The 23,041-nt window shown below is 42.9% G+C and overlaps 1 protein-coding gene across 1 annotated transcript in view; it reads left to right on the forward strand.

The window, feature by feature from the left end:
- LOC118806084 (potassium channel subfamily T member 2) overlaps positions 1-23,041 on the forward strand; it is a 154,556-nt gene that overhangs the window by 21,832 nt on the left and 109,683 nt on the right. The window lies entirely within an intron of this gene.

Below are 23,041 nucleotides of genomic sequence, written 5' to 3' on the forward strand. Positions count from 1 at the left end.
ACATATGAAAATAAACACGTGAAACACGTGAAAATAAACATACATTTTTTCAAGGTACAAACAATGTAAATGTACCTTCAAAGGTACAACAGTGGGTTTAAGGTCTAATTGTGTTTTTCCAGGTGAAAAGTTCATATTTGTTCCTTTTCATAACCAAATGTTTTAAAACAGAACAATAAAATAAAAGCCTGTAGACGAGACGGGGTGTGTGGAGTCAATACAACTTAGAAAATATAATTTCAATGGATTATGATACAATTATGTTCCCTGACTAAAGGTACTTAGATGTACCCTTGAGATTCCCACCCCAGGGACCAGAGGGGCACTGCCCCAGTGACAGTTTCATACCTTTATTTCTGAGAGTGTACAAAGAAAACACATCTGCATATTTTAATACACAAGTACTGTTTATTTGCTGAATTCAACATGCAGAAAAAAATAGAAAATATGGGCTGTGCAAAAGTTATGGCACCTTTAACATTTTATGTATTCAACCCAGCAAGTAAATAAAGGCTAAAATTTGTAGCTCTTTTGCTCAAAATGCTAAATTTAAACATTACGACAAAACAGAAACTGAAATGGTGTTTCTGAAATGTGTATTTTTAACTGGGGTGCCCAGTGGAACAGCCCTCATGTCAAAGAAGCAGTCAGAGCTCTAGAAACAACCCACTTTTATTTCTCTGCATATAAACAACTGAGTGAGGGCATAAGCACTGTGCAAATGAACTGGATTTGTGTGAGGTGGGACTGGATTATGGAACCAAGCCGCAGCTGCATATTAAAAGCGCAGTATTGCTTTCGGTTAATATTCCATTTTGTATTCCCTCTTTCCTCAGTTCAACAGAGTTGCCCTTGTATGGAGAGAGTTTTACCTAATTGTCATTCAGCGCTGTTGGTGTTGTAAGGAAGGCCTGAGGGTAGTGTTAGTGGTGTGTAGAGTACAGAGGGAACTCGAGGAGCATCAGCAACATACTCCAGCACCTGGACCTCTCCTGCTCCCAAATTGCATTAGACCAGTACTCTACCGGAATTACATTTGGATGTGAGCAACCTGCTGCACCGTAGGTTCAGCAAGCGCAAACACTCATCCTGTTTGATCAATTTTCCTTTTTTGCTAATGTCCTTTCGGTGGTAATTCATGTCATGCCATATAACGGAGTGGCATTTATTTCCATTGGATGAAATGTCAGCTATAGCATAGGCCGTGGTTAATTCACAGCACTACAGACAGATAGAGAGAGATAGTAGAGGTCTGTGGTGACTGTAGCTCGTCTTGAGATCAGGCTCTGGGAGGGACAGGTCAGAGTGTGGAGGATGGGAAGAAGCAGTGCTTAATAAGGCCAGATTCGCTTTACAAGCCTTATTGCTCAATTCTGTTTTGCTCAGATCTGACTTTTCTGCCTGTTTGGTTCACAATAGTGTTTGTAAGTGACCCATATTTGTCATTAGCGTGAACTAGAGCTTGAAATATTTGTCTGAACCCCCGACAGGACCTGACTGCTGATAAGTTCTGTCAGGTTCAGAAGCCATTTCCTGGCTCCTTGGGTCAGGTTCAAATTTCACAAATGGGTTCTCGTATCAGTCAAGTCCTGTTCTAGCTTTGTAATGTGAACCTGGTCAAAGTAAAGGGTCACTCAAAATAGAAGAGCCATCAAGTCCACTACAGCAAGGCACTAACCCCAGATGCCCTCTAGATCCTGCCATGCAGCTGATCTGCCTCTTTTGACCCTTTTAAGGCTGATGAGGGATCAAAAGAGGCATAATGAAGACGTCTGCTGCTTAGGGGACTATAGTGGTGATGAGGGCCGGCTTGTGGCTGGAGTGCAGGATGAGTGAATGGAGGAGAGATGACAGTGGTGGGGGTAGGGATGGGGTAGTTTACAGCTGGTTTTCATCTGGAAAGCATCTCACCTCAGTCAGAGGATGGGGGCTTTTGAGTAAAAGGCTATTGAGCGCATTTACTTACTGTCAGAGGGCCACGGGCAGCGCCGCTAAATGATGGCTTTCATTTCGGCCAGGATGGAGCGAGTGAGGGGGCAGAGAAAGACTGCGAGAAACACCACCATCACTCATGCTACAGGGAGTCTCCTCACCACCCGAGAGAGACAAGCTGATAGTTTTACAGCCACAGCTTGATACAGTAGAAGGCTTTACGTGCAGACTTGATCCCAGTTGGCCTAGCCATGCTCCAACTACAGGTGTGCTTGTTCTTAGCAACTGTTGCTAGGTTGAGTAAGCCTCACAGAATGCTGGCAAAAATGCCGTTTAACCTAATGAGAAACTGTAGCACACAAAACACACACACACGCACATCATCATCTAAACCGCTTATCCTTCTGGGTTGCGGTGGGGTACTGGAGCCTATCCCAGCTGTCATTAGGCAGAAGGCAGGATACACCCTGGACAGGTCGCCAGTCCATCGCAGGGCAGACAGACAGACAGACACACACATTCACACACACATGTACACGTAGGGGCAATTCAGCATGTCCAATTAGCCTGACTGCATGTCTTTGGACTGGGAGGGAGAACATGCAAACTCCACACAGAAATGACCCCGGTCGCCCGGCCGGGAATCAAACCCAGGCCATTCTTGCTGTGAGGCGAGAGTGCTACAGCACACAAAACATGTAGCTTAATTACTTACTACTACTCAATGTTTGTTTACACAGAGTAACAGCATTTCACACACAGAGAGCCAACAGTGCTTTAGTTTAATCTGTTAACAGTTACAGGGGAAAAGTAAAGAGTCACCTTCCATTCCACTGATGAAATGGCCACTATGGGGCCTGCAAAAAGAATATGTTTGTTAGTTACACACACATACATATATATATATGTATATATTTCTCTGTAGACTGTAGCTGTCTTGTCATATATTTGTGCTTTTTATGGCTACATTAGTAAATACATATCAGGACTCTAGTCAAGACAACCTTTTTCAAGTCCAAGACAAGTTCACTATGATAAGTCAAGATCAAGTTGGTCTTGGTCTTTTGTTTGGGGGAGTCAGTTAAAAGTGATCTATACTCTACAGATTCACTTGGTAAAACAGAAGTCTTTAAGTCTGTATTTTTGGCATTTTTTCAGGAATTGACACAAGGATAGCAAAAATGTAAAAACACAGACGAAACAACTGTACATACAAACTATATCTCCATCTAATCAAATTCAAATTATAATGAAATATGTTATCTACAAACACAAATGTGGTATCAAATGAAGGTTTGGAATATAGCTTTATATACATTTCTAAATTTAGTCAGGTCAGAAGATGATGGAGTTTATGTTTTTCAGTACTTGTTCTGACTCAACCCAAACAATGCCCACTCTGGATGATTCCAGCCAATGCTGTCTGGTTAAATCACACACAAACCGAACCAGTTGTGTGGTTTTGAGTTGCTTGAGTACAAGTCTCTATGCACTGGTGATGGTTAAAAGAAAGAAAACACAAGTGAATATATTTTTAAACAGCACTTATTCTTGGATGAGACCAGAGACTAAATTTGGCAAGACCAATCGCCAAGACTTAAGTCTAAGTACTAATACTTTTGAGTCCAAGTACTGTTGATACTAGGACAAGTCCATCTACAAATACTATTGAGACCAAGACAAGTCCAAGTACAAACACTGTTGAGACCTAGATTAATCCAACTACAAACACTATTGAGACTAAGACAGGTACAACTACAAACACTATTGAGACCAAGACAGGTACAACTACAAACGCTATTGAGACCAAGACAGGTACAACTACAAACACTATTGAGACCAAGACAGGTACAACTACAAACGCTATTGAGACCAAGACAGGTACAACTACAAACACTATTGAGACCAAGACAGGTACAACTACAAACGCTATTGAGACCAAGACAGGTACAACTACAAACACTATTGAGACCAAGACAGGTACAACTACAAACACTATTGAGACCAAGACAGGTACAACTACAAACACTATTGAGACCAAGACAGGTACAACTACAAACGCTATTGAGACCAAGACAGGTACAACTACAAACACTATTGAGACCAAGACAGGTACAACTACAAACACTGTTGAGACCAAGACAAGTCCAGGTACAAACTCTATCGAGACCAAGACAAGTCCAGGTACAAACAGTGTTGAGACCAAGATCAGTCCAACTACAGACACTATCGAAACCAAAACAAGTCCAAATACAAACAATATTGAGACCAAGACAAGTGAAAGCACAAATGCTGTTGAGACCAAGACAAGTCCAAGTACAAACACTATCGAGACCAAGACAAGTCCAGGTACAAACGCTGTTGAGACCAAGATTAGTCCAACTACAGACACTAGCGAGACCAAAACAAGTACAAGTACAAACAATATTGAGACCAAGACAAGTCCAAGTAGAGATACTATCAAAATCAAGACAAGTCCAAGTAGAAATACTGTCAGGACTAAGATAAGTCCAACTACAAACATTATTGAGACCAAAACAAGCCCCAGTACAAATACTGTTGAGACAAAGACAAGTCCAATACAAATAGACTATGTTACTACTGTTAGTATTACAGCACTATTAAGTAACAATATAAGTCACACTTGCTGAATCGAATCTTGTTGTAAATAAAGAAGATGAAAATAACTTTGAATCAGTGAATCATTTCATCAGGCATTAAAAACGGTTAGAAAGAAAGAACAATTAGAAAGAATTGGTTTGGTAAACTGAATGGAACAGAGGCATTACTAGTCCATTTAGTCACCATAGCCTATTTTTACTGTTGCCTTTAGCTGGCCTCTGATGTTTTTCATTTTCTATAAATACATACTGACCCTCTGATGTGTTTCATTCTCACCAAACACTTGAAGAACCAGAGAAGCGGGGGAGGCGAAGACATGGTAAAGCAGAAGTAGGTCTACAGCAGAATGGAGTGTTTGTAGGTCTAGGCCGCAGAAGGAGCATGTTGAAGGAACGTATTCTTCAGCTGAAAGAACAACATGGCCCTCGCTCTCTCAGCATCCCTCCTCGCACTCTCTGTGTGTTTAGCAGCTGAAAGCCACAGTGTTTCTGGGTCAGGGTCGCGCTGCCTCCGGCTCTTTCAGAGCAGACCATTCGTGAGCCTTTCTTCAGCTGCGGAGGAAGAGCGGCTTCTTTATTTGTATGTGTGTTAGTACTTGTCTGCTTTTGGAAAACTCGGCCTCACCGAATAGCTGTGTTTTGTATGCGGTTGTTTGTCCGTGTGGGTGTATTAGAGGCCCTAGGAAAGATTCTGTTTTGGAGGACCTTCAGGTGAATCCGACCAATTCATGTTTGTATTTGTTTACTTAATTGGTTATTGTAATAATAAGACATGTCTTTTGGGGTTATATGTTAGCCATTTGTCTAGCATGGAGACTGGTTTCCATGCACTCTGCCTATGCCTTCACTCAGCCAGCTGCTTCAGGTGATGCTGCGGTCTCATGCTACAAGCCAAGAGGCTCTGCAGCTTCTCAGCTCATACTGATAGCGTCAATGTCTTGTAATGTTTGCCAAATCCCAGCAGCATCTAACAACCAGATGAAAGCTCGAGTGTAACGGTACGTTGTACACTCAAGCTTTAGGGCACTTGTTTGGGCTGTGTTCAAAACATTGATACAGCAGTATATGCTTTTGGCGGTATGCATATGAGCACAGTGATGGCTGTATCAATAGATTTGAAGTTGTTTGCGTGTATGCACGAGTAAACCGGATACTGGGTTGAGAGCACATAATTTTGCTGCGTCCAGCACGTTATGCATGTTATTAGTGATCTGGCAGGCATGTAAACATTGGCATACTGATAATGTCCTCCAAAAATTGGCAATGCTCAAAGGAGAACTTTATCAGGCTTTTAATTTTAGGTGTAAAAAAGGCCACGAAGGTGCAAGAACTCCGCACCTTTGGGTTCATTCTCTATTACAAGAGCATAAACATAATAATTTTGTAGCATTTTCATTTCTTTTCTTACTTTTTTTCTTTAAGCAGTCAGAAATCTTGAGGGTTTCCAAGTGAAGACACCTAGCCCCCCCAGCTACCCCATAGTTATTCCCTTAGGCTGTATGTGCGCATGCCTGAGTCAGGTTGTGTTTGTGTAAGTGAGTGTGTGTGTGTGCCTCAGCTCATTGTATGTTGGACTGGTGCATTGTGGGCCACAGTCGACTCTGTATGCCAGACATTTGTGCTTATTCATCTCTAATGGGGTTTGTGAACGCAGCCTCAATTAAAGAATAACAGCCCTCTTGAAAGCTGAGAACAGAACAAGCTCAGCTGTAGAGAAACGACAAGAAAATGGCCTCTTGCTCCGCTCTGTTCAAATGGGCTTTTTCATCACAAGTGTTCAGCATAAGTGTTCAGGTACATTTCAGAAAAGATCTTTTCCAGCATATGAGCTCCTTTGTTAACGAGGGCTTAGGAGAGGTAAAACACAAAGGCTGAATAAAAAAAATCACCCTCATGTGTTGTGTGGAATGAAGCCTAATTGTGTACGAGGCTCTGTAGAATGATGAGTGATTGTCTGTAGGCACAGTAAAACTATAAGTGCAGTTTGACTTTGAGAAAACTGCACTCGATCACTTATACCAGGACAAAGGCACTGATTTTTGCCTTTTAGCAATATGAGGCTGTTGCACAGATATGTGGGTCAGTAACATATGAAGGTCCACTCATGCCAGCTGTTGTCAGTGCAGTTTTGTGAGCGAAAGTGCATTCGCTGCAATGGAATTCAAGGTTTGATGAGTGGTTTTGCGGCGCAGACTGAATAATCCATGTGCGACACCTCAGGTTCATATTTGTGAGTGAGTTTGTACACCGATCAGGCAGAACATTATGACCACCTCGTTTCTACACTCATTGTCCATTTTATCAGCACCACTTACTATATAGGTGCACTTTGTAGTTCTACAATTACAGACTGTAGTCCATCTGTTTCTCTTCATACTTTGTTAGCCCCCTTTTACCCTGTTCTTCAGTGGTCAGTACCCTCATGGACCCTCACAGAGCAGGTACTATTTGGGTGGTTGCTAAGGATGTGTTGTTAAGGATGTGACTGAGAAGGCTACTGCTAACTACAGTCTTTGCAAAAATGGTTCTGTATAGTACCAAACAAGGGATGTTTGGCTTGTAACAATAGTCGAACCCTTTTTGGTGCTATATAGACCCCTTTTCCAAAAGCTTCTATATAGAACCATCTTTTGAATTTTTCCCCAATTTTCTCACCAATCACACAATACTACCAGCGCTAGGAGGGCTAAGGCTTGGTGTGAAGCGCCACCGCATCTTTTCAAACTGCCGCTCACACAACGTGATTGGACAGCTCGGAGGAAAACACTAAGTGCCAGAGCTGTTACGTCAGCTAACAGATGCCTGCGCTGACTAGCATCGCACTGAGTGATGGGGGGAGAGACCGGGCGGGGGCGGCGGGGGGGGAGAGACCGGGCGGGGGGCGGCGGGGGGGGGAGGCCAACTGTGCTCTCTTGGACAGAACCATTTTCTTTACTAAAAATCCCTTGAAGAACCATCTTTTTAAGACTGTAGGCTTACTACTCTAGCTGATGTTTGTGAGGTCCATAGACGGTGAAAATATATTTCTCTGGCAGATCACATGTGGGCATATGGTACACTGAGGAGAAAATACCTTGTATCATAAGCATCTGTTGTTGTTCCAGTTAGCTGTAGATTTAGTGCCCATCTGAAGAGGCAGCCTCCATTTCATCCAACACAAAAAATACAGCTTTGGCCCTGCATTTATTTTAGTTTCTGGCTGAGGTACTTTTTTTCATTGTCACAGTTACCCAGATATCTGTTCATTAACTGTCACGGATACTCAAATATCAAAATTAGAATGCACATTTCCACTTATACACAAATTTGTGTCAACAACTAATCCTGTTATAGCTGTGGCTGTGTTGACCTGTGAAGGGGTGACTGTGTATGGTGAGTTAACTTTGTGTCAAGAGTTTCAAATACAATAATGAAATCCATAAGCAAAATGTTAAGCATCAAAGTTTCCAAAATGTTTCTACTCAATTTCATTCAGTTTGGTATAAAATTATTACTAATTTTGCCAGACTTTCCTTTTCTTTTTGTTCTATTTGCTGTTTTGATATATATATATATATATATATATATATATATATATATATATATAGAACAAAAAGGAAAGGAAAGTCTGGCAAAATTAGTAATAATTTTATAATAATAATTTTAACTTCTAAAATCTTTAGAAGCGAAAAGCGTAACGGCCAGCTTGGCCAATTATATCAGACCTTGTAAGTTGTAAGCCAATCGTATCCAACCTTGACATCATAGAAGCTCTCCCAAGTGTTACGACAGTCCTCTTCAGCAATGGCAAAACAGGTCATGAGTAGTGCCAAATCATAAACGTGCTACAAAAGTTAGTTTTGAAGAAATCCTTACTGATCACTGCTGTCATAATACACTGAAATACTGATAGTTAAAAACTACAGCCATTCAGTTCTGCATACTTGCACTGCAAGGGAGTGTTTGTACTGCTGCTGTAGCTAATCTTAATAGCATTTAGAGCAGTTAGAGACACTTTTCTGAGTTACTCCCTCTGCTGCTGTCTGCTGATAGCTGTAGTGTAACATTAACATGCCTTTTATCAACCGAAGGATTGTGAAATAAAATTTAATCAGTGGAAAAGAGCACAGTTTGAATGTTGATAGGTTAAATGTGTGCTTTGTGCTGCATCTGTTTTAATGACCAGTAGAGAGTGCATCTTTTCTAATACTTAACCTGTGAAAATGTGCCAAAAGCCAGAAACCAGAAAAGTGAAAGAGTGGAAAAAAAATATACATTTTGATTTAACTCGCTCATTATTTATATTTGGAACATCTCTCTCTCATCGTCCAAGCCACTTATCCTCCTTATCTTATCTGCTTATCCTCGCTGCGGGTGCTGAAGCCTATCCCAGCGCTCACTGGGCGGGAGGCAGGAAGCAACCTGCACAGGTCGTCAGTCCATCACAGTGCAGACACACTGACATACACACTCACACCCAGGGGCAATTTAGCATCTCCAACTGGCCTGACTGCATGTCTTTGAACTGTGTGAGGAAACCGGAGCACCTGGAGGAAACCCACACTGACATGGTGAGAACATGCAAACTCCACACAGAAAGGACCCTGGTTGCCTGGCCGCGGAATCGAACCCAGGCCCTTCTTGCTGTGAGGCAGCGGCACTTTTTGTTAGTTTTATTTGAAATGTCTGGCTTTGTACAGCAGCACTGAAGAAACGAAATGGAGGAAATACACATTTTTGCAGTGTGTAAGAAACCTTTAAACATTTATTCCCACTGGCTATAAATAAACACACAACAGAGAGATTCTGTTATTTTTACTTTAACAAAACCTAATTTGCTTATTCAGTTTGTTCAGACTTTTGCATATGGCTGTACATTTTGTGATGGGCTGATTTGATCAGAAGTGGTCAGGTGTTAACAGGGTGCAGTGTGTCCTGGAGTCCAAACCATATTTGGACGTGTTGCCGACAGCAACAAAGGTCCGCCCGATGAACAGCTGCTTTGCGTAGTTTCTTTCTTTATCTTTTCTCTTGTTTGTTGATGAGGTGATGATAAATCCATGCGATCTAAACATTTGTAACAGCCCATGTCCATGAGCAAAGACTCATAGGACAATTTGGTTTGACAACAATTTAAAGGCACCTTTTTAAAAGTTTATAAAATGCTGACCAGGTCCTGTAATGAAAATGCACATTCAAACAAGCATTTTTTAGTCACCATGTTTCTTTTAGATAGTTAAACAAGTGGTACTTATCTTGTGCATAAGTCTGTCTATCTGTCTCTGTCTGTCTGTCTCTCTCTCTTGCTCTCTCTCTCTGTGCAAATGGCAACAAAGCATTACATGGTTGCTATATATTTACAAGTTGGATCTATAAGACCAGTTTGATCCGTGGTTGTTGCGTTAAGGCTTGTCATAGCGAGCGAACATGCCGTATAGTCAGGGGGGCCATGTGCCCCTGCGTGTTTGTGTCTCCTTCCCCTTCGAATTAATGTCCTTTATGAGTTTTTAATGTGTTTTCTGCTAGTCTCTGCTTACAGCTAACAAGTCAGCTGTATTATCAATCCCACAGCTCTGCTGTTTTTATTGGGCAATATTTCCACGTTGGCTTTGCGCTGTTGTTGCCCCTTCAAGTGGAAAAGCTTCTTCTGGAGGACACGGAGCAAAGCTAGATGATGCTCTAAATGATTTTCCCATGGATGAGCAGAGAGGGAGGCGGGGTGCATGAGGCAGACTTTGGGGAGCAGCTGGAGGAATGAGTGCATGGCAAGAAGCAGAGCGGGATGGTGAGAAGGATGCTGGGTGTAGCCTTTATTAAGAGAGGGCTTCAGAGGAAGACTGGTGAAAGAAGCAGGTGGCAGTAAAGACAATAATAACTGGATAAGCTCTAAAGGACAGGTTTATTTGCCACTATGGGACTTACAGACTAGACTCAGCCTCAGCAGACTGACTTTACAGGGTGAAACCTTAGTCGCTTGAAACTTCCAGACACATGTGAAAGTTTGGGCACCCCTGGTCAATTTGTACGTTGTGTTGATTTTCTAAGTGAAGGTAAGTTAACACATCCTCTACAGAGAACACACCTCTGCACATTTTAATACACAATTAAAATTACATATAGCATATAAATAGACATGCGCACTAACATTTGCATTAGCATTAGCTTCTCTGTAGAGGATGTGTCAACTTATCCTCACTTAGAAAATCAACAGCACATTTAATTTGACCAGCAATGTCATTTGCATACGACTGTATTTAATTTCCAGTCAAAACAGCCAACACGTTATTCATTTGCGTTCAGGCAGAAAACATAATTAATAGAAAATTACACAGAAGCCTGAACAACTAAATATTAAACGTGTGGCCTATTTCATGTGCAGTACCATAGCTTCTACATTCTTTTATATCCACCCTTTTTCAATTCCACAGTGTTTTATTTATATCCAGGCTTTTTATTTTTATTTTAAATTTTATTTTAAATTATTTTATAGTTTTTGCTTATTTTACTTTTTTATAATTTTAAATTATATAGTCTTTTCTTTAATGTCTTGCATTTTATACTTTATTTTAGCTTATATTTTTTTCATTTCTAGTTTAATCTTTTTTTGTTAATGCACCGTTAGGATTGCAGCCCAATTTCATTGTACTCTGTGCAATGACAATAAAGTATCTTGAATCTTGAATCTAAATAAAATTTTTCAGTTGTTGAGGATTCTGTGTAATTTCCTGTAAAATATATATTTTTCTGATGCTGATTAGTGCTAAACTTAATGGCTTAATTGACTAGAAATCAAATTCATGCAAAACTGTTTGCAAAAAAAATTGAAGTTAAATATTTTGCAATTTATTACAGCGTCCATTCTTTTCAGGAGAATTGCTGTCGGTTTTTCTAAGAAATCTGCAGGGATATTTTTCCACATCTCCAAAGTTCAGTCTTAGAAGTTGGTTACATTTTCTGCTTCTCACAATCCAAGTAACCGCAAACACATTCAGTGATGTTGAGGTCTGGACTCAGGGTGGTCAGTCCATTGTTCTGAGAACACCAGCAGTTTCTTCGTTTGATGTGCAGTTTTTATCTTTTTTGTCTGTTTCCTTTTCTCAGTAAGAGCTTCTTGTCAGCTACACAACTTTTCAGACCCATATTGCTGAGTTGTCTTCTCACAGTGGAAGGATGCACAGAAACATTGTGGATTTTTTCAGATCTGAAGTAAGAGTGGAGCTTGATTTTCTCCTGTCTCTCAAAGATGAAAGCTTTCATTGCTGTTTATCTGACGGGGACAGTTTTGGTGGTCTGCCAGTTCTTGCACGGTTGTTTGGAGTCCCATTTTCTTTGTAAAACTCCAGTTTGGAAGCTTCTTTACTTTGACTTTCCTCTTCCTTACGCGAGTGGATTATCTTACATCTAATCTCCTCAGAAATATCTCCTGAAAAATAAATAAACTTGTACTTTATGGCTGTTTTGATTGGAAGTTTAGTGAATGAAGGGTGGTCTCTGACTTTTGCAGAGTCCCTTTCCATTGATGAGTTGGGTAGATTGATAATGATAACCTGTGCAGCTACAGATGCCTACAGTCTGTACCAGTAAGCCTACAAAGTGAACCTAGATGGCTGATGTTTCTAATAAAATGACCAATAATTTGAGGTTCAAGGCTGTCAACTCAGTGTAGACGTCTGTCTATACTTCGAATAGGAAGTATAGACAGATGGAAAGTTATGGATAGAAAGTTCATTATGAACTTAGACTTGAAGACTTGTAGAAACAGGTGAGAAGTTCATGCAGGGGTTGCAGTAATGAAGCTAATTATAATTCATGACAGAAGTTCGTGAAGGATCTGATAGGAGCCTATTCATTAAAATCTCTGGATCATCCAGGTGAGACTGTCTCATCTCAGTAGGAGGGTGAATGGCAGATGAAAGTGGCTCCAAAGTGCTCAGCCAGGTCTGGTTGGCAGAAGGAACTACATTAGGATCCTGTATTAGCATCATATAAAGTAGCATTAACACATATACACAAGAGACACAACGCATCCCAGCCCTAATTCTGCTCTAACATCTGGATCTGGAATATTTTCATTGAGAATATGAGGCGAGTTGGTCTGTTTGGTGTCAATGTGTGAAGGAAGAAGGCAGAAAATTAAACCACATCACATCTAGAGATTCAGTTAATGATTACTTCTATAAGCTATTAACCTACTGAATATTAGATGACTGATGAACTTTTATGCCTTCTTTTTTTCCTTTTGCCATCATTCCAATAGAAGCTGCGTCAGTCCCTGCACTTCCTGAAGTGTATTACAGTGTGTTGCATGTACAGTGGTGGAGTGAAGGTAGAAAAACCCTTTGTAATATTACTAAAAGTAAAGATAGAAGTGCTCATTTATTTTGTGGCTGCAGAAGTAAAAAGCAGAGTTTTAAAAAAGACAATCTTTCCAATCTTTTGTGTATTAAAAAATGGTAAAATTCAGAAAAAAAACTTACCTTTGCACTTTTCTGTAGCTGGAAAACTATAACAAGCTTTATAACTTCCAGTGCAGTCAAGTCTCTCCTCTCTCTCAAAGATAAAGGCTTTAAGTGCTGTTTATCTGATGGGGACAGTTTTGATGGTCTCCCAGGTCTTAAACGGTTGGAGTCCCATTTTCTCAGGATCTTTTAATCATTTTTTGAACTCCACTTTTAAAAACTCCTGTTTTTTTTTTACTCATTTTCGATTGGGTTTCCCCTTCCTTATGCAAGTGGAATATCTTCTATCTAATCTCCTCAATCTCCTCAATGGTTGTACTTGACTGACCTGATCCTGAGAATTCAAATAGTGATTTATCACTGAAACAATAGTATAAGTACCATATGAATATTAGAGAGTAGCTCTGTTCAGCATGTGGGTCACGGTGTACTGCTAAGGGACTGTCAACCATCAATTACTGCTAAGGGACTGTTGTAAAATCCTGCCTTGCCCTGTCCTTCTCTTTCTCTGTTTCAGCCTTTGTTTTCTTGTTCCATGTGCTTTTGTTTATGTCAGCCATGTGCTTTTGTTGTTGTTTTGGTCCTTGTCTCCTCCCTTTCCGGCCTTCTTGTTATCTGTCTCACCTGTCTGTTGTCTGTAGCCCTGCCCTGTCATCAGTCCCAGACGTTTCTGGTCTGTTCCATGTGTATTTATACCCCTGCTTTGTGTTTGCTTGGTGTTTTGTTCTCTCAGGCCCTGTTTTGGTTATCTCTTATTTGTTTTCTAGTTTCTCCATGTCCCTCTGTATTTGGATTTCTTTATATTTCAGTGTTTTGTTCAGATTGTTCTATCTTTGTTTTGTCACCTTTGTGGATACTTTTGTGTCATGGATTTTTAATAAAACCACAGACTTGCATTTGCATCCTGCTTCTTCGTCTCCCAGTGTTACCAGTAATATATTTAAAACATAAATGTGAATATGACAAATATTGTGGTCATAATTATTTGCAAAAATATTGCAAGCTTATTGATCTGAGTTTGAATTTTCAGGTTAAGTCAATGTAAAACATATCTATTTTTGATCATATGAAATTCATACATCAGGGATAAATGATTACAAACCAGATCTATGAAAAAGAAACATCCCGAGGCTGGGAGGCCTCATCTATAAGTGAAGCAGCCACTCACTGTATATCAGGCTGAGGAAACTGAAGCAAAGAAAACAAAGTAGTGACTACCTAGTGCTGGGCTTCACGTGCGTGGGAGAAGAAAATAGGCAACTACTGCTTTGTGTTGCTCACAGGTCTTGTGAAATGAAGCTTGGAAGTCAAACACTTGGAGGATAAACATGAATGAACATGAAACACATTCCCCTTCCCAAAATGAGGGCTGAATCCATGGCACTGTCTGTCCATGTGACATGGTGTCAATGGTACTACAACCACTACACTGCGTACAGCTGAAGAAGGTCCACTTGTTGCGTTTCTGTAGTCGATCCATAATGATTTGTAATTAGCAAACCAGCTCCATCAGGGCGCTTCAGCCTCGGGATCCCTGTGCTTAATTAAAAGGTTTATTCAACGATTTTAACACCGCTTGTGCTCTCTGACCAAGAACAATTACGCCTCACAGCTAATTAGCCACAGATAAATTAGCACTGTAATGACGAAGCTGCAGAGAGTGAGGTTAATTAGCGTGATACCTGTGTGCAGCGGAGCGGTTCTTCACAACACACTGATGACAGTTTACATGACAAAGTAGAACAAGGTAGAATATTTCAGAGAAAAATCTAATTTACACCATTTCAACTTGATCTCAAATGTAATCAACCAGCCAAGACAAAACAAATATAAACAAACATAACCAAAATAATCCAGACCAATCAAGGTGATATATCAGGATCATATGTTGTAAGTCATGTAATCTGGTTCATCCAGTACACTTGTTGAAATTCTTCTTAAAGCATGAGTTTCGTCATTACCTTTATAACAGTATTCCACAAAAGAAACGCAGGCAATGCAATGCGCAATCTAATGTTAGCCTGTGTAGCTGAATAGCTGAGTCAGGGATGTTTCAGTCACATTTCGGCCAAATGAACACAGCAGTCCACTTCCTGCTGTGTAGTCAGTTTGAGTCTGCTGTAGAATTATTGAGATAAATGCAAGGAATGACCAATCTCTTGGGATTAGCCTACCACTTCTGCGCAGCCCACTGGTTAACCCCTTAAAATGCCAGGCTTATTAAATACTGAGGCGTAATATTCAGTAACCACAGGGACTTTAATGCAAGCTTTTCATAGGTTATAGAAGTGTATAATAAAACTTTGGGCTTGCCGGTGGGCCCTGACCCTTTAAGAGGTTAAGCAGAGTGTTAGACACAATGCCACTTTTCAGTTCTCGTTTTGCACTCACAATTCAAAGTGGTGTGTACACCGAACAGGCATAACATTATGACCACTTCCTTGTTTCTACATACATCGTCCATTTTATCAGCTCCACTTACTATATAGGTGCACTTTGTAGTTCTACAATTACAGACTGTAGTCCATCTGTTTCTTTGCATACTTTGTTCGTCAGTGGTCAGGACTCCCATGGACCCTCACAGAGCAGGTACTATTTGGGTGCTGGATCATTCTCAGCACTGCAGTGACACTGATGTGGTGGTGGTGTGTTAGTGTGTGTTGTGCTGGTCTGAGTGGATCAGACACAGCAGTGCTGCTGGAGTTTTTAAACACCTCAGTGTCACTGCTGGACTGAGAATGGTCCACCAACCAAAAATATCCAGCCAACAGCGTCCTGTGGGCAGCATCCTGTGACCACTGATGAAGGACTAGAGGATGACCAACACAAACTGTGCAGCAGCAGATGAGCTATCGTCTCTGACTTTACATCTACAAGTTGGACCAATAAGGTAGGAGTGTCTAATGGAGTGGACAGTGAGTGGATAGTGAGTGGACACAGCATCAGAAAAAGTCTGAAACAGACGATTCGGTTAACTTATATGTGAATGACATTATGCCTGTGCTCTTCTCTGTCTCTTGATTCAGAATAGCTAAGTTGCTAAAGAACTGCAAATAGCCCTTAAAGCTGTAATTAAAGCCACGGTGTGAATTACAGAGGGTGTGAGGAGGTATTATGACGTTATTCTGTCTGTTAGAGAAAAATAGATGCTCAAATACAAATTCAGGAAAGGAACATTGTTTAGCTGCTTCACCCACAGTCAACTAGCTTCTGTGTTTGGTATTCTTTAACTAGAGATGCAGAACTGGTCTGCCTCAGGGTGGCGCTGTAGCAAATTGGTTCACTTAATTGGTCCTTCATGGCCTAGAAACTGTAAAATTATGCCTGGGATACCTCCCAATATGCTGTAGCATATTTTTAAATGTGAAACTTTGCCCAATTTTGCAAGAGATTGGTGGAGAGAGTGAATTGTCACTCATTTCTCAAATTGAAGACACAAGATGAGACGTATAATCCCAGAGGAAAACAATTCTTTCTTAAGATTGTCTCAGAGAAATAAAGCAGATCTCAATATTATATTAATGAAGGATCACTGTTTTCTGAACCGTTTCTCCTAAACCCCCCTTAAGAGAAAAGCGGAGATTAACATCAGCATCTCACTGTAAGACATTCTGGTGATGAATAAGAAAAGGCTGAGTTCTCCTTTTGCACTGACAACCTGCTGAAAGAGTTCTCTGCTATAGAAGAGAGCTGTGTAAGAAAACGATGAGATCTTACACTATTCTTCCAGAAATATTATTCAGCTGAGACTGGGCTGAGATGATTCAGACACAAAAGGATTTAAGCCACATGTGTGACAACATTTTGATCAAAGTGAGAAAATCTGAGGGTTATTTCTCAGGAACCACATTTCAGAAACAGGAGAAAATGGCTAAAGTCTCACTCTGATTTCAAACTGGACTTAACTGGGTCTAGGAGAAGCACCCGAGATCTTGAGGAGATCTCATTTAGAATATTTCTCAATTAATTTGTGGAAGAGTGTACTACCAAACTAGGAAAGAGCATTTCTAGAAGAAGAATTGTTAAACCAAACATTTTGTTGCCGTTTGTTGTTAGCATTAGCACCGCTATGGTGAGTAAGTTAGCAGCCAGTCATCGCTGGAGTAACCAGCCAGCATGGGAGCCCCTGAATACCAGGAGGTATTTCGCACACTGATTAAAACCAAAATAGATTATTGTTTTATTCATTTATGGCTAGAAATGAATATCATTCTTCATGTGTTTGGCAGCTGTTGTGTGATAAGGTTGCTGACTCTTTAGTATAAGACCCATAGCTGTAGCTTAATTATTTCAATGTACATTTTCTCTGTTTGCATTTTATCACTGAATTTAACTAATTCTGGACTTTCTCATTTGGACAGGCTCTTCACAAATGCAGTCATTACAGTGTAATTCAGTGTGGTATTTTTGTATCGTTCAGGCCGAACAGGCACTAATCATTTTCAAGCTGCTTCCGAATGAATAGTAACCCAAGTGAGTACAACTGAATCTGATCACTACATGCGAGTACCAGAGCGCCTCACTCACTCTCCGTGTGTATATGCTTCTCTGAGTGAGCGAGCGGTGCTCCCTGTCACCATAGCAACACACCGTGCATTGCGTGTGTGTGCGTCAGGGAGTTTGTAGGGAGCGGGGAGGGCGCGTGAAAACTGACCACTGTGTGGGGTCATAACGTAGAAAACCCCCCTCCAGCCTGCAAAATTGAATTATCGCTTTTACTCTTTGATCCGCTAACATGTGACAGGCAGGGGAGCCGGAGAGATGGAGGAGTGAAGGAGAGCAAGGATCTTGGTTTTCTGGGTTTATGTTTCCTCCCCACTCTTCTGGCCCATAGCTGATTCATCAGATACCCCCCTGTCTCTCTCTTTCTCTCTCTCTCATCTTTGCAGCCTGCAGGGACTCTATAGAATAAAAGGCGAAACCCAGGTCCAATTACGCAGCAGTGTATGGAGATGGGCTTTAGCTGTGGGGATCAGACGGAAGGAAAAAGTGCTGATTAGAGTCGTCCTGTTTTCGTGTCTGTTTTCATTTCCGTCCTTCTGCTCTAATGTCTCTTTATGAGTGCCAGGGCACCAAGAGGAAACTGATCAAAAGGGAATTTCACCGAATTGGAAATGTGTGCTCGCTCTAGCGTGTGTTCGTTTTTTGTATATTTCCAGAATAAGTATACTCCAATTTTGTAGGAAAAACAAACAGGTCTAATATACAGGAGCAACACAGCGACTTTGTAAAGCTCTACTGTTCTTTTTTTTAACTAATGCAAAATCACTATAACCATTTCTTTTTCGTTGGTTAGTGAGGTTAAAATTAGGATTAAGCTAAGGATTAACACACATGCGCACATGTGTTTACAGGAAAATTACAATGTAAATTTTAAGTTAAACCTAGAGTTTCCATATTACAGTTCAAAATTGATTAAAAGATACAGAGAAAATCCCAACAACCATGCAAGATCTGGCAGACCACCAGAACCAAAACTGTCCCCATCAGATAAATAGAACTTAAAACTTTCATCTTTGAGAGAGAAGAGAAAATCAAGATTCACTCTTACTTCAGATCTGAAAACATCCACAGGTGTTTCTGTCCATCCTTCCACTGTGAGAAGACAACTCAGTGCTATGGGTCTGAAAGGATGTGTGGCTGACAAGAATCTGAGATGCAGAGTAAAGTTTTATGGACTGAAAAGTCTATATTTGTAATTATGGAGTTTTTTCATTTGTAATTTGATCCAAATTACTTGGTTCATGAGAAGCAGAAGATGCAACAAACTTCTCAGACTGAACTTTGGAGGTGTGAAAAAATATCCCTGCAGACTTCATTGAAAAACTGAACACTAGTAAGGGCAACTGAACACTTGTCCAGGGTCAAGATGTGTGTGTGCGTGTGTGTGTGTGTTTAGTAAAGGCAAAGAGAGGACACAATAAATACTGAAAATTTTATATTATATTTACTTGTTGCATGTTCTGCACCCTTCCTGGATCGGGGCCCTTCCTGGATCGGGGCCTTGTCGTGGCGGAAGGGCTTGTGTGGTCTAGGGATCTTCAGAGCTAAGTCATCGGGAGCAATATGCTCCTGGTAGGGTCTCCCAGGGCGAACAGGTCTGGAGTGAAGACCCAGACTAACTCGATCCAAAAACCTCCATGATAAACGGACACAGAACATTGTGTACCCTGCCCGGGAGAGGGTCACCGGAGCCAGGCCTGGGGGTAGCGTCCCTCGGCGAGCGCCTGGTGGCCGGGCAGCCCACGTAACCCAGCCGGGCTCAGCCCAAAGAGGCAACGTGGGGGGACCATGTGGGCCCACCACCCGCAAGGTCCAGCATGGGGGAGTGGTGCAGTGCCGTACAGGCAGTGGGAGATTGCACGGGGGCCCTTGGTGGCCTAGGCCCCTGCGGCAGAAACTGGCTCTTGGTACGTGGAATGTAACCTCACTGGGGGGGAAGGAGCCGGAGCTTGTGCGGGAGGTTGAGAGGTACCAACTAGATATAGTTGGGCTAACCTCCGCCCACAGTATCGGCTCTGGAACCAAACTCCTAAATAGGGGTTGGTCCCTCTCCTACTCCGGGGTTGCACAAGGTGAGAGGCGCCGGGCGGGTGTGGGGATACTCACGAGTCCCCGGCTGGCGGCAGTGCAGTTGGAGTTTGTCCCGGTGGACGAGAGGGTCGCCTCAATGCGTATTAAAATCGCAGAGAGGAAAACTCTGACTGTTGTGTGTGCTTATGCACCAAACAACAGGTCGGAGTATTCGGCCTTCTTGGAGCAAGTGGGCGGGGTTCTGGAAAGGGTCCCGCCTACAGACTCCATAGTCTTACTGGGAGACTTCAATGCTCATGTTGGCAATGACTGGGAGACCTGGAGAGGTGTGATTGGGAAGAACGGCCTGCCCCATCTAAACCCGAATGGTGAGTTGTTATTGGACTTGTGTGCTAGGCATGGATGGTCCATAACGAACACCAAGTTCCAACCCAAGGATGTTCATAAGTGTACGTGGTACCAGAGCTCCTTGGCTGAAAGGTCAATGATCGACTTTGTTGTCGTTTCATCTACTCGGGACCGTATGTTCTGGACACTCGGGTGAAGAGGGGTGCTGAGCTGTCGACTGATCACCACCTGGTGGTGAGTTGGATCAGATGGCAGGGAAGACTAATGGTCAGACCCGGTAGGCCCAAGCGAATAGCGAGGGTGTGCTGGGAATGACTGCCGGAGGCCCCTGTTCGGAATGATTTAAACTCCCACCTCCGGGAGAGCTCTCTCATGTCCGGCAGGAGGTAGGAGACATGGAGTCTGAATGGACCCTGTTCAAAACCTCCATTGTGGAAGCTGCCAGGCATGGCTGTGGCCAAAAGCTTGTGGGTGCCTGTCAGGGCGGTAACCCAAGAACCCCCTGGTGGACACCGGTGGTGAGGGAGGCCGTCAAGCTGAAGAAAGAGGCCTTTAGGGACTGGATGGCCCGGAGGACTCCCGACTCAGCAGATAGGTACCGACCGGCAAAAAAGGTGGCAGAAGCAAAATCCAGGGCATGGGACGAGTTTGGTGAGGCCATGGAAAAAGACTTTCGGTCGGCCTCGAGGAGGTTCTGGACAACTGTCCGGCGACTCAGGAGCGGTCGGGGTGGCTGCGCCCAGGCTGTATTCAGCAGGGGTGGAGAAACTCTGACTTCAAATGAGGATATTGTCGGTCGGTGGAAAGAGCACTTTGAGGAACTCCTTAATCCGGGAGACATGCCTCCCTCACGGGAGTCAGGGCCAGAGGCCTCTGGCGTGTCAAGCTCCATTTCCCTGTTGGAGGTCACTGAGGTGGTTGGCAAGCTCTTCAGTGGCAAGGCACCGGGGGTGGATGAGATTCGTCCGGAGATGCTTAAGGCTCTGGATATTGTGGGGCTGTCATGGCTGACACGCCTCTGCAATAGTGCATGGACCTCGGGAACAGTACCCTTGGACTGGCAGACCAGGGTGGTGGTCCCTATTTTCAAGAAAGGGGACCGGAGGGTGTGTGCCAACTATCGGGGGATCACACTGCTCAGCCTCCCTGGGAAAGTCTATGCCAAGGTGCTGGAAAGGAGACTTCGACCGAAAGTTGAACCTCAGATTGAGGAGGAACAATGCGGATTCCGTCCTGGCCGTGGAACAATGGACCAGCTTTTCACCCTCTCACGGATTGTTGAGGGGGCATGGGAGTTTGCCAACCCAGTCTACATGTGTTTTGTGGATTTGGAGAAGGCTTACGACCGTGTTCCCCGAGATATCTTGTGGGAGGTCCTCCGGGAGTATGGGGTGCCGGGGTTACTACTCCGGGCCATTCAATCTCTGTATGCCCGGAGTGAGAGCTGTGTTCGTATACTCGGCATTAAGTCGGACTCTTTCAGTGTTAGCGTTGGACTCCGCCAGGGTTGTGCCCTGTCTCCACTCCTGTTTGTGATATTCATGGACAGGGTGTCAAGGCGTAGCCGGGGTCAGGAGGGCATTATGTGTGGAGGCCGGAGGGTGGCGTCTCTGCTATTTGCAGATGATGTTGTTCTTTTGGCTGGATCACATGGATGCCTCCAGCGCACACTGGAGCGGTTTGCAGCTGAGTGAGAAGCGGTTGGTATGCGGATCAGCACCTCTAAGTCTGAGTCCATGGTCTTAGCCCGGAAAAGGATGGTATGCCCACTCCAGGTAAGGGGAAAGGACTTGCCCCAGGTGGAGGAGTTTAAGTATCTTGGGGTCTTGTTCACGAGTGATGGGAAGAAGGATCGTGAGATCGACCGCAGGCTGGGACAAGCAGCAGCAGTAATGCGGTCGCTGTACCGGACTGTAGTGGTGAAGAGGGAGCTGAGCCGTAAGGCGAAGCTCTCTGTTTACCGATCGGTCTACATCCCGACCCTCACCTATGGTCATGAGCTATGGGTAATGACCGAAAGAATGAGATTGCGAATACAAGCGGCGGAAATGAGCTTTCTTCGCAGGGTGGCGGGCTACACTCTATTTGATAGGGTGAGGAGCTTGGCCATCCAGGAGGAGCTCGGAGTAGAGCCGTACTCCTCCGCATTGAGAGGAGCCAGCTGAGGTGGTTCGGGCATCTGATCCGGATGCCCCCTGGACGCCTCCCGGTGGGGGTGTACCAGGCACGGCCTACCGGAATAAGACCCCGGGGTCGTCCTAGGACCCGCTGGAGGGATTATATCTCCAAGTTGGCCTGGGAGCGGCTTGGGGTCCCCGGGAATGAGCTGGAGGAAGTTGCGGGGGACAGGGTCATCTGGGATTCTCTGCTCTCCCAACTGCTACCGCGACCCTATCTGGACTAAGCGGTTAACGATGATGATGATGATGATGATGTTCTGTGACTGGGTTTTTTTTTCTGAGACAGGAAACAATAATAATTTGTACTTTTGAACAGTGTATACACATATCATATATGTAAAGGTGGCAGTTTGTATATACACCGATCAGGCATAACCTCCTTGTTTCTACGCTCATTGTCCATTTTATCAGCTCCGCTTACTATATAGGTGCACTTTGTAGTTCTACAGTTACAGACTGTAGTCCATCTGTTTCTCTGCATACTTTGTTAGCCAGGACCACCATGGACCCTCACAGAGCAGGTACTATTTGGGTGGTGGATCATTCTCAGCATAAGGGATATTAGAACAACAAGTGTGTTTGTATCACTCTATTTGGTTGTAGTCATGTGACAGTATGTTCATCCAGGTCTGCACTACACATGTGGAATGAAGTGATGGCTGTAAATGTAACATGTAAATGTCGACATTACAGGTTTAAAGTGGCACAAATTCATTTTATAGATTTTTTAGAACACTATGAACACAAAAATCTTTTTTTAAATCTGATTTGCACCACTTTCATACACAGTCCTAGATCAGACAGACATATCTGATAAGCGGCCCTGCGATTGTAATAAGAACTGTCAGATCAGAACCATCCAAAGTGGGCAGCATGTTAGTAGCAGCTAACAACAGTGGCTAATTACACTAAAATGTGTGCATGCTGTGTTTTTTCCAAGCCCGAGGAATGTTCACACTACACTGATGACAGAAGTGGATCAGTTACA

The sequence above is a fragment of the Colossoma macropomum genome, unplaced genomic scaffold (assembly GCF_904425465.1).
Source record: "Colossoma macropomum unplaced genomic scaffold, Colossoma_macropomum, whole genome shotgun sequence".
NCBI lineage: Eukaryota > Metazoa > Chordata > Actinopteri > Characiformes > Serrasalmidae > Colossoma > Colossoma macropomum.